Source organism: Euleptes europaea, chromosome 10, assembly GCF_029931775.1.
Source record: "Euleptes europaea isolate rEulEur1 chromosome 10, rEulEur1.hap1, whole genome shotgun sequence".
Classification (NCBI taxonomy): Eukaryota; Metazoa; Chordata; class Lepidosauria; order Squamata; family Sphaerodactylidae; genus Euleptes; species Euleptes europaea.
In genome coordinates, this window is record NC_079321.1 from 14,440,865 (window position 1) to 14,454,960 (window position 14,096).

General features: G+C 42.3%; 1 protein-coding gene across 1 annotated transcript in view; it reads right to left on the reverse strand.

The window, feature by feature from the left end:
* Positions 1-12,055, reverse strand: part of PCBP3 (poly(rC) binding protein 3) — a 66,357-nt gene extending 54,302 nt beyond the window's left edge. Inside the window, exon 1 of the mRNA XM_056856065.1 lies at positions 11,931-12,055. The gene's annotated coding sequence lies outside the window, so the exon portion shown is untranslated. The remainder of the gene's footprint in view (positions 1-11,930) is intronic.
* Positions 12,056-14,096: the final 2,041 nt, after the last annotated feature.

Here is a 14,096-nt window from a genome sequence, read left to right on the forward strand (position 1 = left end):
CGGGGTGGAGCCTGAGGAGGGTGGGGTTTGGGGAGGGGACTTCAATGCCATAGAGTCCAATAGCCAAAGCAGCCAATTTCTCCAGGGGAACTGATCTCTTTCGGCGGGTTGGCCCTGGTTAGTACTTGGATGGGGAAACCACCAAGGTATACCAGGGTTCCTATGCAGAGGAAAGCAATGGCACACCACCTCTAAACATCTCTTGTTTGAAAACCCTACTGGGTTGTCATATGTCGGCCATAAAGTAGCTGCAACTTGACTACACTTTACACATACATCTTTGTTTTAGTTCTTCTAGGATTGCTTTGGTGTTTGGAAGGACGAAAGGCAGGTTATCCTTTGTTTTTAAAGGGAATAAATAAAGCTGGCAGCAGCCCGCTTCCAAAAACCTCTCCTTGACTGGCTGCCTGTGCCCTGGTGTTCCCGCTTGGAGCCCAAATTCCAACCCTTTAATCTTATCAAGTAGTGCCACTTCCAGTGGCAACGGAAACCGGGCTTTGGACTTCCTCTGTTCCTGGCCAGCCTTTGTGTTACGCTCAACCAGCTCTGTACAACTCATTTTAACCCAAACAATGGGTGTGTAGCAACATTGTTTTTGCTTAGCGCTTTGCAGATTTTTTTCTTTTAAGGAGCTGTATTGCAGGCAGACATTTTTAGCCCCAGATTCTTTCCCGCAATCTATGAGAAATGCAATATTGTTTTGCAAAGTTACAGAACACGCAGAGGCAAAATAATTCTTTCCCCTCTCAGTGAAAACTCTATCCGAGAGGTCCCAACATGGTGCCCGGAGACACCTTTTCTGGTGCCCTCCAAGTGTTTTTAGGAAATGGGTGGGGCCAGGTAGGGCTTTTGCCCAGCAAGGCTTCTGATTGACTATTGGAGATTTGATTGGCTGTGCAGATTTTTCTGTGCGAAAAAGCCATGCTGGATCAGACCCAGGCCCATCAAGTCTAGCAGTCTGTTCACACAGTGGCCATCCAGGGGCCTCTAGGAAGCCCCCAAACAAGACAACTGTAGCAGCATTGTCTTGCCTGTGTTCCACAGCACCTAATATAACAGGCATGCTCCTCTGATCCTGGAAAGAACAGGAATACATCATGACTAGTATTCATTTTGACTAGTAGCCATGGATAGCCCTCTCCTCCATGAACATGTCCACTCCCTCTTCAAGCCTTCCAAGTTGACAGCCATCACCACATCCTGGGCAGAGAGTTCCACAATTTAACTATTCGTTGTGTGAAGAAATACTTCCTTTTATCTGTTTTGAATCTCTCACCCTCCAGCTTCAGCAGATGACCCCGCGTTCTAGTATTATGAGAGAGGGAGAAAAGCTTCTCCCTGTCCACTCTCTCCAAACCATGCATAATTTTATAGACCTCTTATCATGTCTCCCCTTAACCGCCTCCTTTCCAAGCTGAACATCCCTAAGCATTTTAACCTCTCCTATTGGGCAGTTGCTCTAGCCCCCTGATCATTTTGGTAGCTCTTTTCTCCACCTTCTCAAGCTCCGCAATATCCTTTTTTAGGTGTGGTGACCAGAACTGTACACAGTATTCCAAGTGTGGTCTCACCATAGATTTGTACAAGGGCAGTATGATAGCAGCAGTTTTATTCTCTATTCCTTGTCTAATTATGGCCAGCATGGAATTTGCCTTTTTCACAGCAGCTGCATACTGGGTTGACACCTTCATCAAGCTATCCACTACCACCCCAAGATCCCTTTCTTGGTCTGTCGCTGCCAGCACAGATTCCCATCATTGCATATGTGAAGCTGGGATTTTTTGCCCCAATATGCATCACTTTACACTTGCTCACATTGAATCTCATTTTCCATTTTAATGCCCATTCCTCCAGTTTGAAGAGATCCTTTTGGAGCTCTTCGCAGTCCAGTTTTGTTTTAACCACCCTAAATAATTTGGTGTCTTCTGCAGACTTGGCCACCTCACTGTTCACCACCAACTCCAGGTCACTGATGAACAGGCTGAAAAGCACTGGTCCCAACACAGATCCCTGAGGGACCCCACTGCTCACATCCCGCCCTTGGGAGAAATGACCATTGATTCCTATTCTCTGCTTCCTATTTTTCAGCCAGCTCTCAATCCATAAGAGGACTTTTCTTTTTATCCCATGACTATGAAGTTTGCTTAGCTGTCTTTGGTAGGAGACTTTGTCAAAAGCCTTTTGGAAATCCAAATACACAATGTCCACAGGCTCATCCCTGTCCACATGCTTACTGACACTTAAAAAAACCCCTCTAACAGGTTAGTGAGACAGGACCTACCTTTACAGAAGCCATGTTGGTTTTTGCTCAGCAGGGCTTGCCCTTCTATATGCTTGACAATTCTATATTTAATTATGCTTTCCACTAATTCACCTGGAAGAGAAGTTAAGCTAACTGGCCTGTAATTTCCTGGGTCCCTGCTGGAACCTTTTTTATAAATAGGAGTCCACCCTTCACTTGCTCCTTTCCCTTCCAGCAGTCTTGCCCATGGAATGATTCTCATCATGCCTCTAAGTTTATTAAAATCTGCCCTACCAAAAGCTAACAGACATGTATGGCTATGAACTTCCTCAGTCCTCCACAGCAAAAGGAATTCTAGGAGGACGTGGTCACTTCCCCCTAAGGTCCCCATCACCTTCACCTCATCTACCATCTCTTGCCTGTTTTCAATATTAAGTCGAGTATGGCTGAGCCCCTCGTAGCTACCTCCACCATTTGATGAAGGAAGTTGTCAGCCAGGCAGGTGAGAAACTTGTGTGACTGGGCTCACTTTGCAGTTTGTCTCCATCAGGGAAGTTGAAACCCCCCATAACTACCAGTTTTTGTTGTTTGGATAACCCCCCAGTGGATACCTAGGGGGCACTAAGAGGCAAGGGCGCAGCAGGGGGCGCTAGAGGTGGGGCCCTTCAACTGTGTTGTTCACTAATTTACAATAGATCAAGCTATGGCACCATGCTGGCAAATTTGGTAGAAACTATCAGATTCCCCCCCCCCCCAAGACTTTGAATAGCTGGTACCACTGGATCAAGTTCATCAGTTTAGTTGAATAAATTTCAACTAAAACGTTTTAATTTGATTTTGAATAGATGTGCAGTTAATTGTTACTGTTTTGAAATGTTATTGTTATTATCTTCTTCAGTGAGTCATGTGAACCCCTATTTTGAATAATGTTTTTTAAAGGATAGGTTAGGGGGCACTGGGGTTGAGTTTGTGGAACCAAGGGGGCGGTGGCCCAAAACGTTTGGGAACCACTGGGATACCCTGTCAATCTGCTCAAGGAGGGCAGCGTCCACCTCCTCACTTTGGTCAGGAGGTCTGTAGCAGACTCCAACCACAATACTGTTTGTCCTTCCTTCCCTTATTCTCACCCAGATACTTTCCACTGGGCTGTCACCCTCCTCCTCCAGTATTTCTTGACAAGCAATCCCTCTACTCATGTACAACTGATCTCTATCAGCTGGAGATCAGTTGTAATAGCAGGAGATCTCCAGCTAGTCCCTGGAGGTTAAATCTCAATAAATCACAATGTGTGCTGAGAAAACACTGGTTAAAGGGAAAAACAGCACCAGCTCCAATTAACAATAATCAAACTGAATTTTATAATGATTACTCAAAAATAATTCAGTATTGGTGTACTATTCTGTACATTTGTCAGTGATATATTCAAAACAGTCACAACCAAGGTGTCACAGGTTACCCCACCAATGAAAAATAAAAGTATTATAAACATCAAAATGAAATAGAGTCCAAAATGTACAATTCGAGTTCAAATCAAAGTCCAATACTGAGTCCTCTTAAGAGAAAATGAACTGGTTCCGGGAAGATCCAGAAACCATCTGGTATGAAACTTGCAATAATGACGGTGCATCAAGGTCCAAAGTCCAACAAATCCAAGACAACACCTCCGGATTTGAGTGTGTTTCGCCTGGAAAGAGCTTCTTCAGTTGATTAATCAATTTTCATAAGGGTACAATGACCTCAACTTCTTCAGTTGATTAATCAATTTTCATAAGGGTACAACGACCTCTCAATTTTCATAAGGGTACAACGACCTCTGTAATAAATAAATATATCCAACAGAACCATATTGTATCCAAATTCTATTAAGAAAATTATTATTAATAAAGAACCACATATATATACATACCAATGACCAGCGGCCCCACGGGCTCTCCTAGCTTAATGCTGGTAGTGTTGGCTCAAAAGTAAACACTAATTATAGACAGAAACCAGCTGAAACTAATTGCAGAGGCAAGTGGAGAAGGAAAGAGCAGGAATGAGAACTAATGAGTCTTAAAGAGATGCCTTATAGGAAACAACTTAGATCAAATTCATTGTTTAGACCTGCGGGAGAGAGAGTTTTGAATAAATATATAAACTGCATTTCACGTCTATGAAGAATCTTTGTTATGTCTTCTTGTTGAAACCTACGTGGTCTATATTGCCATAATGCAAAAAAACGGAGGTCTGTGTCGGAGTGGCCCTTCTCAAGGAAGTGGGCTGTGACTTGCCCCTGTTTTTTAATTTACATAGGGTCAACACGCCGCCAATTAAAATTGCGTATTGGGGAGCATAAAACAAGGATACGCTCTAAGACCCTGGAGGCACCGCTCACAGCCCACTTCCTTGAGAAGGGCCACTCCGACACAGACCTCCGTTTTTTTGCATTATGATAACAAAAAGGTCTAAACAATGAATTTGATCTAAGTTGTTTCCTATAAGGCATCTCTTTAAGACTCATTAGTTCTCATTCCTGCTCTTTCCTTCTCCACTTGCCTCTGCAATTAGTTTCAGCTGGTTTCTGTCTATAATTAGTGTTTACTTTTGAGCCAACACTACCAGCATTAAGCTAGGAGAGCCCGTGGGGCCGCTGGTCATTGGTATGTATATATATGTGGTTCTTTATTAATAATAATTTTCTTAATTGGAATTTGGATACAATATGGTTCTGTTGGATATATTTATTTATTACAGAGGTCGTTGTACCCTTATGAAAATTGAGAGGTCGTTGTACCCTTATGAAAATTGATTAATCAACTGAAGAAGTTGAGGTCGTTGTACCCTTATGAAAATTGATTAATCAACTGAAGAAGCTCTTTCCAGGCGAAACACACTCAAATCCGGAGGTGTTGTCTTGGATTTGTTGGACTTTGGACCTTGATGCACCGTCATTATTGCAAGTTTCATACCAGATGGTTTCTGGATCTTCCCGGAACCAGTTCATTTTCTCTTAAGAGGACTCAGTATTGGACTTTGATTTGAACTCGAATTGTACATTTTGGACTCTATTTCATTTTGATGTTTATAATACTTTTATTTTTCATTGGTGGGGTAACCTGTGACACCTTGGTTGTGACTGTTTTGATTATATCACTGACAAATGTACAGAATAGTACACCAATACTGAATTATTTTTGAGTAATCATTATAAAATTCAGTTTGATTATTGTTAATTGGAGCTGGTGCTGTTTTTCCCTTTAACCAGTCCCTGGAGGTTGGCAACCCTAGCTGTGCAGATTTTTTAAGGTGGCTTTGGTAGCAGTTGCCATTACATCACAACACTCTTCACTGTGTGACTGAAGGAAAGCTGTATGCAGACAAGAAAAAAGGGTACTTTGTATATTTAAACATCGGTTGGCTAACTTCCAAGCAATTTGTAAATGCAATATGGCTGCTGCCCCCCATCTGTTAGCACAGTGGATAAAGTCATTCTGCTCAGCTGTGGCACAATTCCATTGCTTTTTTATTATTAACTGAACAAAATGCCACTGCCAATGACCTCCACATCTGGGATTCTCTCTGCCCGAGCCCATTTGCTGTTCTGCCTTTAATCCCGCAGGCAATATCTTCCAAATAATCGGCCTTGGCTTCCAATCTCTTCATCTAGTCACGTCCCTCAAATCCTCTCGTTTCCCGAGCAAAGCAATCTTTATGGCCTCGTTTTCATGGTTTTGCTTGCTTTTTAATCGTTGAAAAACGCACGGCCGTATCTCCACGCATGTGCCACGTAAACCTAACGAAGATTAGCATAACTATATTTTCGCATTCTGCACTGAGAGCTTTTACATAAGCTCACATGCAAACCTTTATATAATCATTGCACTTGTGCATGTATTTACCATTGATGCGCTGAAGAATATTGCTCTTCTGATGCGGCCTGGCCACGTGTGATGGGCAGTGAAAGAATCTAATGTGAATCTGAATGCTATAAGGTTGCCCCAGGTTGCAGCACGTTTGACCCAAAGCTGTCCTGTGACTCTTTTGACATCAGCTGAGCAAAATTAGTGTTGTCAACCTAAGTGAATATGGGCAGAGAGGTCATCTGTTTTGTTCTTTCACGTTGGGCCAATGGGAAAAAGGCCTTTTGAGATGCATCATCTCTTGAGAAGAGTCCTCTCCTTACGGTCAATAATTAGAGTTGGCAACCTCCAGGTGGTGGTTAGAGATCTCCTGGGATTACAGAGATCAGTTAACCTGGAGAAAAGGGCCACTTTGGAAGGTGGACTCTAAGGCATTATACCCCACCGAAGTCCTCTCCCCAAACCCTAACTTCCTCAGGCTCCACCTCTAAAATTGATCATTCCAAACACAGTGCTAACAACTGGGAAGATAATGGTGTTTATAGGAAGCTGCCCAGTATTCAGATTCTGGAGCCCCATAACATTCTCTGACTGGCAGCAGCTCTTCGTTGAGGCTCTCAAATCTGGTCTGGGAAATTCCAGGAGATTGGAGGATGGAGCCTGGAGGGGGAGAAGAGATCAGTGGGGATGAGATGCCAGAATCCACCCTCCAAATCTGCCATTTTTTCCAAGGCAAATGATCCCTGTAGAATAGGAATCATTTGTAATTCCAAGATGCCCCACCTTAAGATTGATAACCCTATCTTCAAGGTCTGAGGCAAAGAACAAAGCTTTCCCACTGCTGTTTCCCAACATTTTAACTGGAAATGCTACAAACTGAACTGGAACTTTTGACAAACCAAGAACAGCTTCTTGTAACTCCCCAGTGCCCTGACCTGGATGGCCCAGGCTAGCCTGATCTTGTCAGTTCTCAGAAGTTAAGCAGGGTCAGCCCTGGTTAGTATTTGGATGGGAAACCACCAAGGAATACCAGGGTTGCTATGCAGAGGCAGGCAATGGCACACCACCTCTGTTAGTCTCTTGCCATGAAAACCCCAAAAGGGATCGCCATAAGTCAGCTATGACTTGACGGCACTTTATACACGCTAGGGTTGCCAGGTCCCTCTTCGCCCCCAGCAGGAGGTTTTGGGGTGGAGCCTGAGGAGGGCGGGGTTTGGGGAGGAGCGTCAATACCATAAAGTCCAATTGCCAAAGTGGCCATTTTCTCCAGGGGAACTGATCTCTTATCAGCTGGAGATCAGTTGCAATAGCAGGAGATCTCCAGCTAGTACCTGGAGGTTGCCAACCCTAACGCACGGCCACACACACACAACTCCCCAGCACTGGTTTCAATTCCTGCAATGAAAGTGTACCATAAATTCCAGTTTTAAGGTTGCTGGTTTAGCCATTTGGCTCTAAAGGAACTCGCTTAATTTGGACTAGCACTCCATCTCAAAAACCCATTTTCGATGCCAGGCAATGCAGTGGCAGCTGAGCCAACCATTTTTGGAAAGTGAGTCACTGGTCCAACGCAAAGGATGAGACAGTGTCACTCAAGCGTGCCCGGCAATGCAAATGCACGCATGAAGACACCCACATCAGGCACTTTGCTGTGGTTTTGCCTCTAATCTGCTGAGCTGGGGTGAGGCGCAACGTTGGCGGGAGGGCAGACTCGATCCCAGACCCATAGCAGCCCTATAGGACACCCCCTCGCCCACCCTCCATTCTGATGCGGCTAAGTATTCAAAAACTAGGATAAACCCTTTGAATAGCTGCTAGTCCTCTCCAGGAACTAGGCTGAAAAGCATCGTTTGATGCATTGAGATGCTTTAAACTGGGGGGAAAAACAAGATACTGGGATGGAAGGTAAAATGGTAGTTCGCTAACCCCTTAAACCTCTTTACCTCTGATTATTTTGCTAGCTAAAACAATAGATTCAGAAGATCATTAGGCGGCTCTTCAGCATCTACTGCTTTCTAAACCGAGCAGCACGCTCAGACTTCAGACCTTGACAGCAAGCTCTAAAACTGTCACTCTAGATCTGTTTTCACTTCACCTAAATCTCAGCCTGGATTAAACTCAAAAGCAGATTTTTTAAAAAAAACTTATTCTTTGGGTGCAATCTAGTGCAGTTATGTCTATTTCATTTTCATTGATTCCAGCAGGGATTAACTGTATGCTGGATTGGACCGCTTCTGCAGAAAGCAGGTTTTTATTAAGTAACATGATAACCAAAATTAATTGGCTTATTTTAATTAAAAAGACACTGTCCAATTGATCAGCTGTGCGATGAAGCACATTGGAAACAGGGAGGGAATCGGTTCAATTGTCAGTAGATAGCTTTGCTGGAAGGGATCGTTTGGTGCACAGTTAATCACTGCTTCATCATAAATAGATTTGAACGATGTTGGGTCAGATTGGGCAGCTTTTTTCCAAACTAACCCATCTCCAGGTATACAAAGGATTCTTCAGATTGTGCACGTTCTCCTATAACTCACTTGCGCCTCTAGAAACCCTCACTTAAAGTCCTGGGCACATGATTATGACCGCCAGATTTTGCCTCCTCCCACACTCAGCAGAGTGGCCTTTGGCAAGCACCTCTCAACTGTATCTGTGGTTTAATACTGACCTACCTTACAGGACTGTTGTACATTAAGATGACAACACAATAATTATCTGAAAGTGCTTTGGGGAAAAAGGTGGCTTTTCTTTTTAGGATCGCTTCAGTCACCTTGGTGCCGCAGAGAGGAAACTGCCTTTAAAAAAATATGCTGGGCAAATGGTTTATTGGCTTAAAGGGCCAGGAACGATTTCTAGGATACGAAGTAGAATGTAGTTTGGGTAATGTTTGGACTTCCATTAGGGTCGTTATTGTGGTGCACAAAAATGACCCTCTCCACACATAGAGTTTCCAACCTCCAGGTAATAGCTGGAGATCTCCTGCTACTTCAACTGATCTCCAGCAGATAGAGATCAGTTTGCCTGGAGAGAATGACCGCTTTGGCAATTGGACTTTATGGTATTGAAGTCCCTCCCCAAACCCCGCCCTCCTCAGGCTCTGCCCCAAAAACCTCCTGCTGGTAGCGAAGAAGGACCTGGCAACCCTGTCCACACACAGTCAAAGAAGGAGTGTGTCTGTATGACTGCTATCTGCCACAGGATCCCCCCCCCATCCCCATGTGTCAAAATTCCCTCAGGAGTGTCTCTACACAGAAGGGCTGTTGTGCTGAACAATTTTAGGGACTTGTCCACTAGACATGCAGAAGGCATTCACCTCTTAGCTAAAACTGCTAGAGGCAGATTGGTGGGGCCAAGCGAAACATGGCTGTCATCATGCAGGACCAACATGTACACAATCACAATAAATGTTCTTTCTGCTTTCTTGCAGTTTAATCTTGTATGTATCCAAGATGGCTTTGGACACTGCTGTATCTCACTTCCCCCCTCCCCTGCCCATTCCCCTTCCAAAATCTGAAAGAAAACCTTTGCTTCTTGTCTAACAAATTAATTTCCAGTATTCTTAATAGGGTTAACTAGCAACCTATGTGGAAGGTGAGCCTGTCATGAGTGTTCATGAGCATACAGTGAGATCCACACAGGCTCATGCATGCACAGCCAAGGTGCTACATGCGTGATTTAATTCCCTTCAGTTCTTCATTTGGGCAGAGCACACTGCCTTTCTCATCTCTGCCAGCCACCGGCGACTATAACTCTGCCTTTTAAGCAATAAAAAAAGCTGGAGATTGTATTAATTGATTGCCTAACCTATGTCCTAACATTATTAAAAAAAAAAAATCAGTCACCCGAATCTTATCAACTAATTGCACTCTATAATGAGTAAATACTGACACCATTGATTGATATCCTCCATTACATTTCAAAAGTCCAATTGGCCCAAAGCTGGTCTCTGACAGAGCAAAGACGAGGTCACACTTGAGCCTGGAGTAATTGTTCATACCATGAAAAACTGCGAAGAAGCAGAAGTGCGGCGGTGACAAAGAAATGTACATTCCGTACCGGAAAGCAATGTGCGCATCCCATCTGATACAATTTAGGCTGCCAGTTATCACATTTTTTGGCTATAGGAAGCCATTTTTCTCTCCCACTATTCATAACCCAGCATTTTCTTCTTTGTACTAGTAGATATATACATTCCTATGACGTTCTGGATCACAAAACAAAACAAACAAACAAAAAAAAGCCAAATAGCAATACTTTCTGATTAAAACTATAACGTTGCACCCCAATATACATTTCATTCATAAGTCACCCTAATTTCATTCGGAAGAGAACAGCACCTTTAAACATCCTAACATTCCTACGACAACTTAGAGAACAACTTAGCGTTCAAGGAATGAGGACAGTACGTTTATAAAGATGTCAAATCCTTATATCTTCCATTCTATGTATACATAAAGATTATGACAATACCACAATAGCTCTTTGAATTAAAAGAAGACAGTATGGTGGATATTATGAATATATTTTCCTCAGATAAAATAAATAAGCTATAATTGGTTATGGAACTGTAAAGGAATTTGACAGCAAATAACATTTCACCACAATCTAGGTTAAAAATTAGAAATGTAATGGAATTTTTTAGTCAAATGCTACATTTTTGTTCTGCATTTTGCCCCACATGAATTGGCATAACAATTTTAATATTTGCTTAGATAATATAATAATAGATGTATATTGAAATTTTACAGTATAAGATATGATTTATCATGAATCAAAATTAAATTGAGCGGAATTTTAAGCAGGTCTACTCAGAATCTACTCAGGTCTGTTCGATGGGGCTTACTCCTAGGAAAGTGTTCTTAGCATTGCATTGACAGTAACGAGGTAAACTACAGAAAGGAAATTGTCATGGCAAACAGAGCTGTGGACCTTGATAGAATTTCTTGAAAGTTATGTAACGGAATCTAAACAACCCAAACGTCAAATTTAGACATTATTTACTGTAGCACCATATATCAAAATATCTGATGATAATTGATATAATAGCTGATACAGAAGCCCAGTATTTAAATATGCAGTTTGATCTTCTATTAGGAATCCGTTGCGTTCAACCCTTACCCAGTCCCTGGTTTTAATTGATAATCTTTCCCCAAAAATCTCTTTTAATTTATTCATTCCTTATAAAAGAGGGCGGGGGGAGACACAAAACATTAGCCTATTTAATTTTTTGCATATATATCAAATGCAAGATGAATAATAAGGTAGGGATCCATAATGATAGTGAGAGCTGAATCTGTTTGAATTGTTTGTATGTCTTATTTTTACCAGAAGTATGATTTTTCTAGATATGAAACAGAAAATTTCTCTCTTCAACTCCATACCTAGGATATTACATGCTCAATCGTATATGGAAAGAATGTTCTCTCATAGTGAGTACGCATTAAGTTCTATGCAAAGATGCTATGTAAAAATAAAGAAATTCTCTTATACGATACCAATACTTAAGTTTACAGAACAATGCTAGAATTACTCCAACTGAAGTCAATTCAAATCAATTGGCTTAGCCTGGTGTAACTCCACATGGGATTGCACTGCTAGTGATTTTCTGTTAATTTCCTTTCCAAGAGAAAACATTATATCCATTATGCCTTGTTTTAGAAGTCCTACCCATACAAGCTTCTTGAGAAGGTCACTCAACGAATCTCTTAAAAAGACCTCAGGAATCTTTCAGTTAACTTTCTACATAATATTCATACTTCATGATTCTCAGTAACAATCACTGGCTTAGGAGACTCCTTTTTTTAAATAGCAGTTGTGGTCCACCAAAACAAGATATTAAATCTTCTTACCTCCAAAAAGCAGCTTTGGAAATGATTTAGTTTGATGTGGGATTCAAACAGATGGTCACTCTACGTTGAGAAAAGATAAAAATACAAATGGATAAAATTACATGGGTCTCTTGTTCAAATGCACAGAGGACGGAAACCCCATTGGCTTCTGGATGGAAATCATGTGATATGGGATGAAGTACATGTGACCTATTTTCCCAAATCCTTTAGTTTCCTTGAAATAGGATGCAACCAACAGTGTGGTTTTTTGTAATTTTGATGACATTTTTTATAATAAAAAAGCCACTGAGCAAACTGATTGCCCTCAGGCCAAAAGGCTTCACCAGTCCGGACATTTCCCATGAATGGGCAGGCAGATCCAGCAATTAGCCAGATATTACTCCTTTGTCATATGGAATTCCCCCCCCCCCAAAAAAAAATCTTTTTAGGTGGCAGATGAAAAGCAAGCGTTCTGATCGGGAACACAAGCATGGACAGATATCTGCCTGACCTATGAAAGATTCGTGCATTTCTGGCTCAATCAAATATCTTGCTGGGTGATGTAGAGTCCCTTAATGTATACACTGATTTAGTGCCACTCACCCTATAGCTTGATAAAGAAATTTAAGTCTGATACACGTCGATGATGCACACTCCTTGCTCCCCTCTTGATAATTACTTATTGTCTAAAACAATAAGCTTTTGGAAGCTTTCTGGATGTCAAAGGAATCGAAACAAATTGCTTGAATAATATATTTAATTTTGCCTTTTTGTCATAATCTTGTCAAAATGTCACATCTTGGGACTTTTAAAAAGAATGTCTCTAATGTTTAGGGTTGCCAGGTGCCTCTTCGCCATCAGCGGGAGGTTTTTGGGGCGGAGCCTGAGGAGGGCAGGGTTTGGGGAGGGGAGGGACTTCAATGCCATAGAGTCCAATTGCCAAAGAGGCCATTTTCTCCAGGTGAACTGATCTCTGTCGGCTGGGGATCAGTTGTAATAGCAGGAGATCTTCAGCTATTACCTGGAGGCTGGCAACCCTACTAATGTCACATCTGCTTTTTAAAAAAAGATGCAGCCGTTGCTTTGTTGTGGCAACTATTATCACCAGTGCTGTTTTTATTTTTAAAAGAAAAAAGTCCCAGTACTCAAATATAAGACTGAGCCAACTACCAACAATTCTCTCCTCCCTCTGAAGATCCCAACTAGGCTGTTCCTGAGCAGCTACTAACCCCCAGGAACAACGTTTTGGAGGGCTCAGGAGGCTGTATCAGAAGAGGGGATCGCTGCTCCCTTCTCCAAAGAAAACAGCACTTAATTCTTCTTCATGGTGTGGTTGGGTACAGGACTTTATCTGAAAGTCCTTATAACCACCCTTGTAAAGTAGATCAGCATTATTATCTCTGGGGTGTAAACAGCAGTTTGAGTCTGAGAAGCTCTAGCTACGCTACTAACTGAAACATCACAAATTAGTTAGCATGTTTTCAAGTCTTGGGGACTACTTTTATTTTAGAACGTTTTCTGAGGCCCAAAATGCCATCATTTTGTCTGTTATGGGGACAAACCTATCTATTCTCAAGAGTGTGCTGTTCTAAAAACTTCTGATTCTAACATTATTGGATAATTAGTAGGATTGCCAACCTCCAGGTACCCAGCAAACTAGAAACAGCACTTCACAAAGCTAGACACAATGATTATAAAGTAGGGGTATTTAATAACATATCCACCACTGATAGTATGTAGGCAAAAACATGTGTTGTTAATTATTGCCTTAAAAGTAACGCCAAAGAGAGGACTATGCCTTGTTACAAACAAATAACAGTATTATAGGTAAGTCCATGAAAGGGGGTGCCAACCTCCCTTTCTTCCACAGATATGCTTCTTGAGAGTAGCAATTCAGTAGTGCAGTTGTTCTCAACAGAAGCCCGGTGATCTTTCTGTTTCAGCAATTAACGCCTTCTTCAGGGACCAACGCTGGATGTTATTAACATTCTCTGCGTTGGCCTCCAGGTACCAGCGGGAGCTTTCCTGCTATTACAACTGATCTCCAGCCGATAAGAGATCAGTTCACCTGGAGGAAATGGCCGCTTTGGCCATTGGACTCTATGGCATTGAAGTCCCTCCGCTCTCCAAACCCCGCCCTCAGGCCCCACCCCCGAAACCTCCTGCCGGTGGTGAAGAGAGACCTGG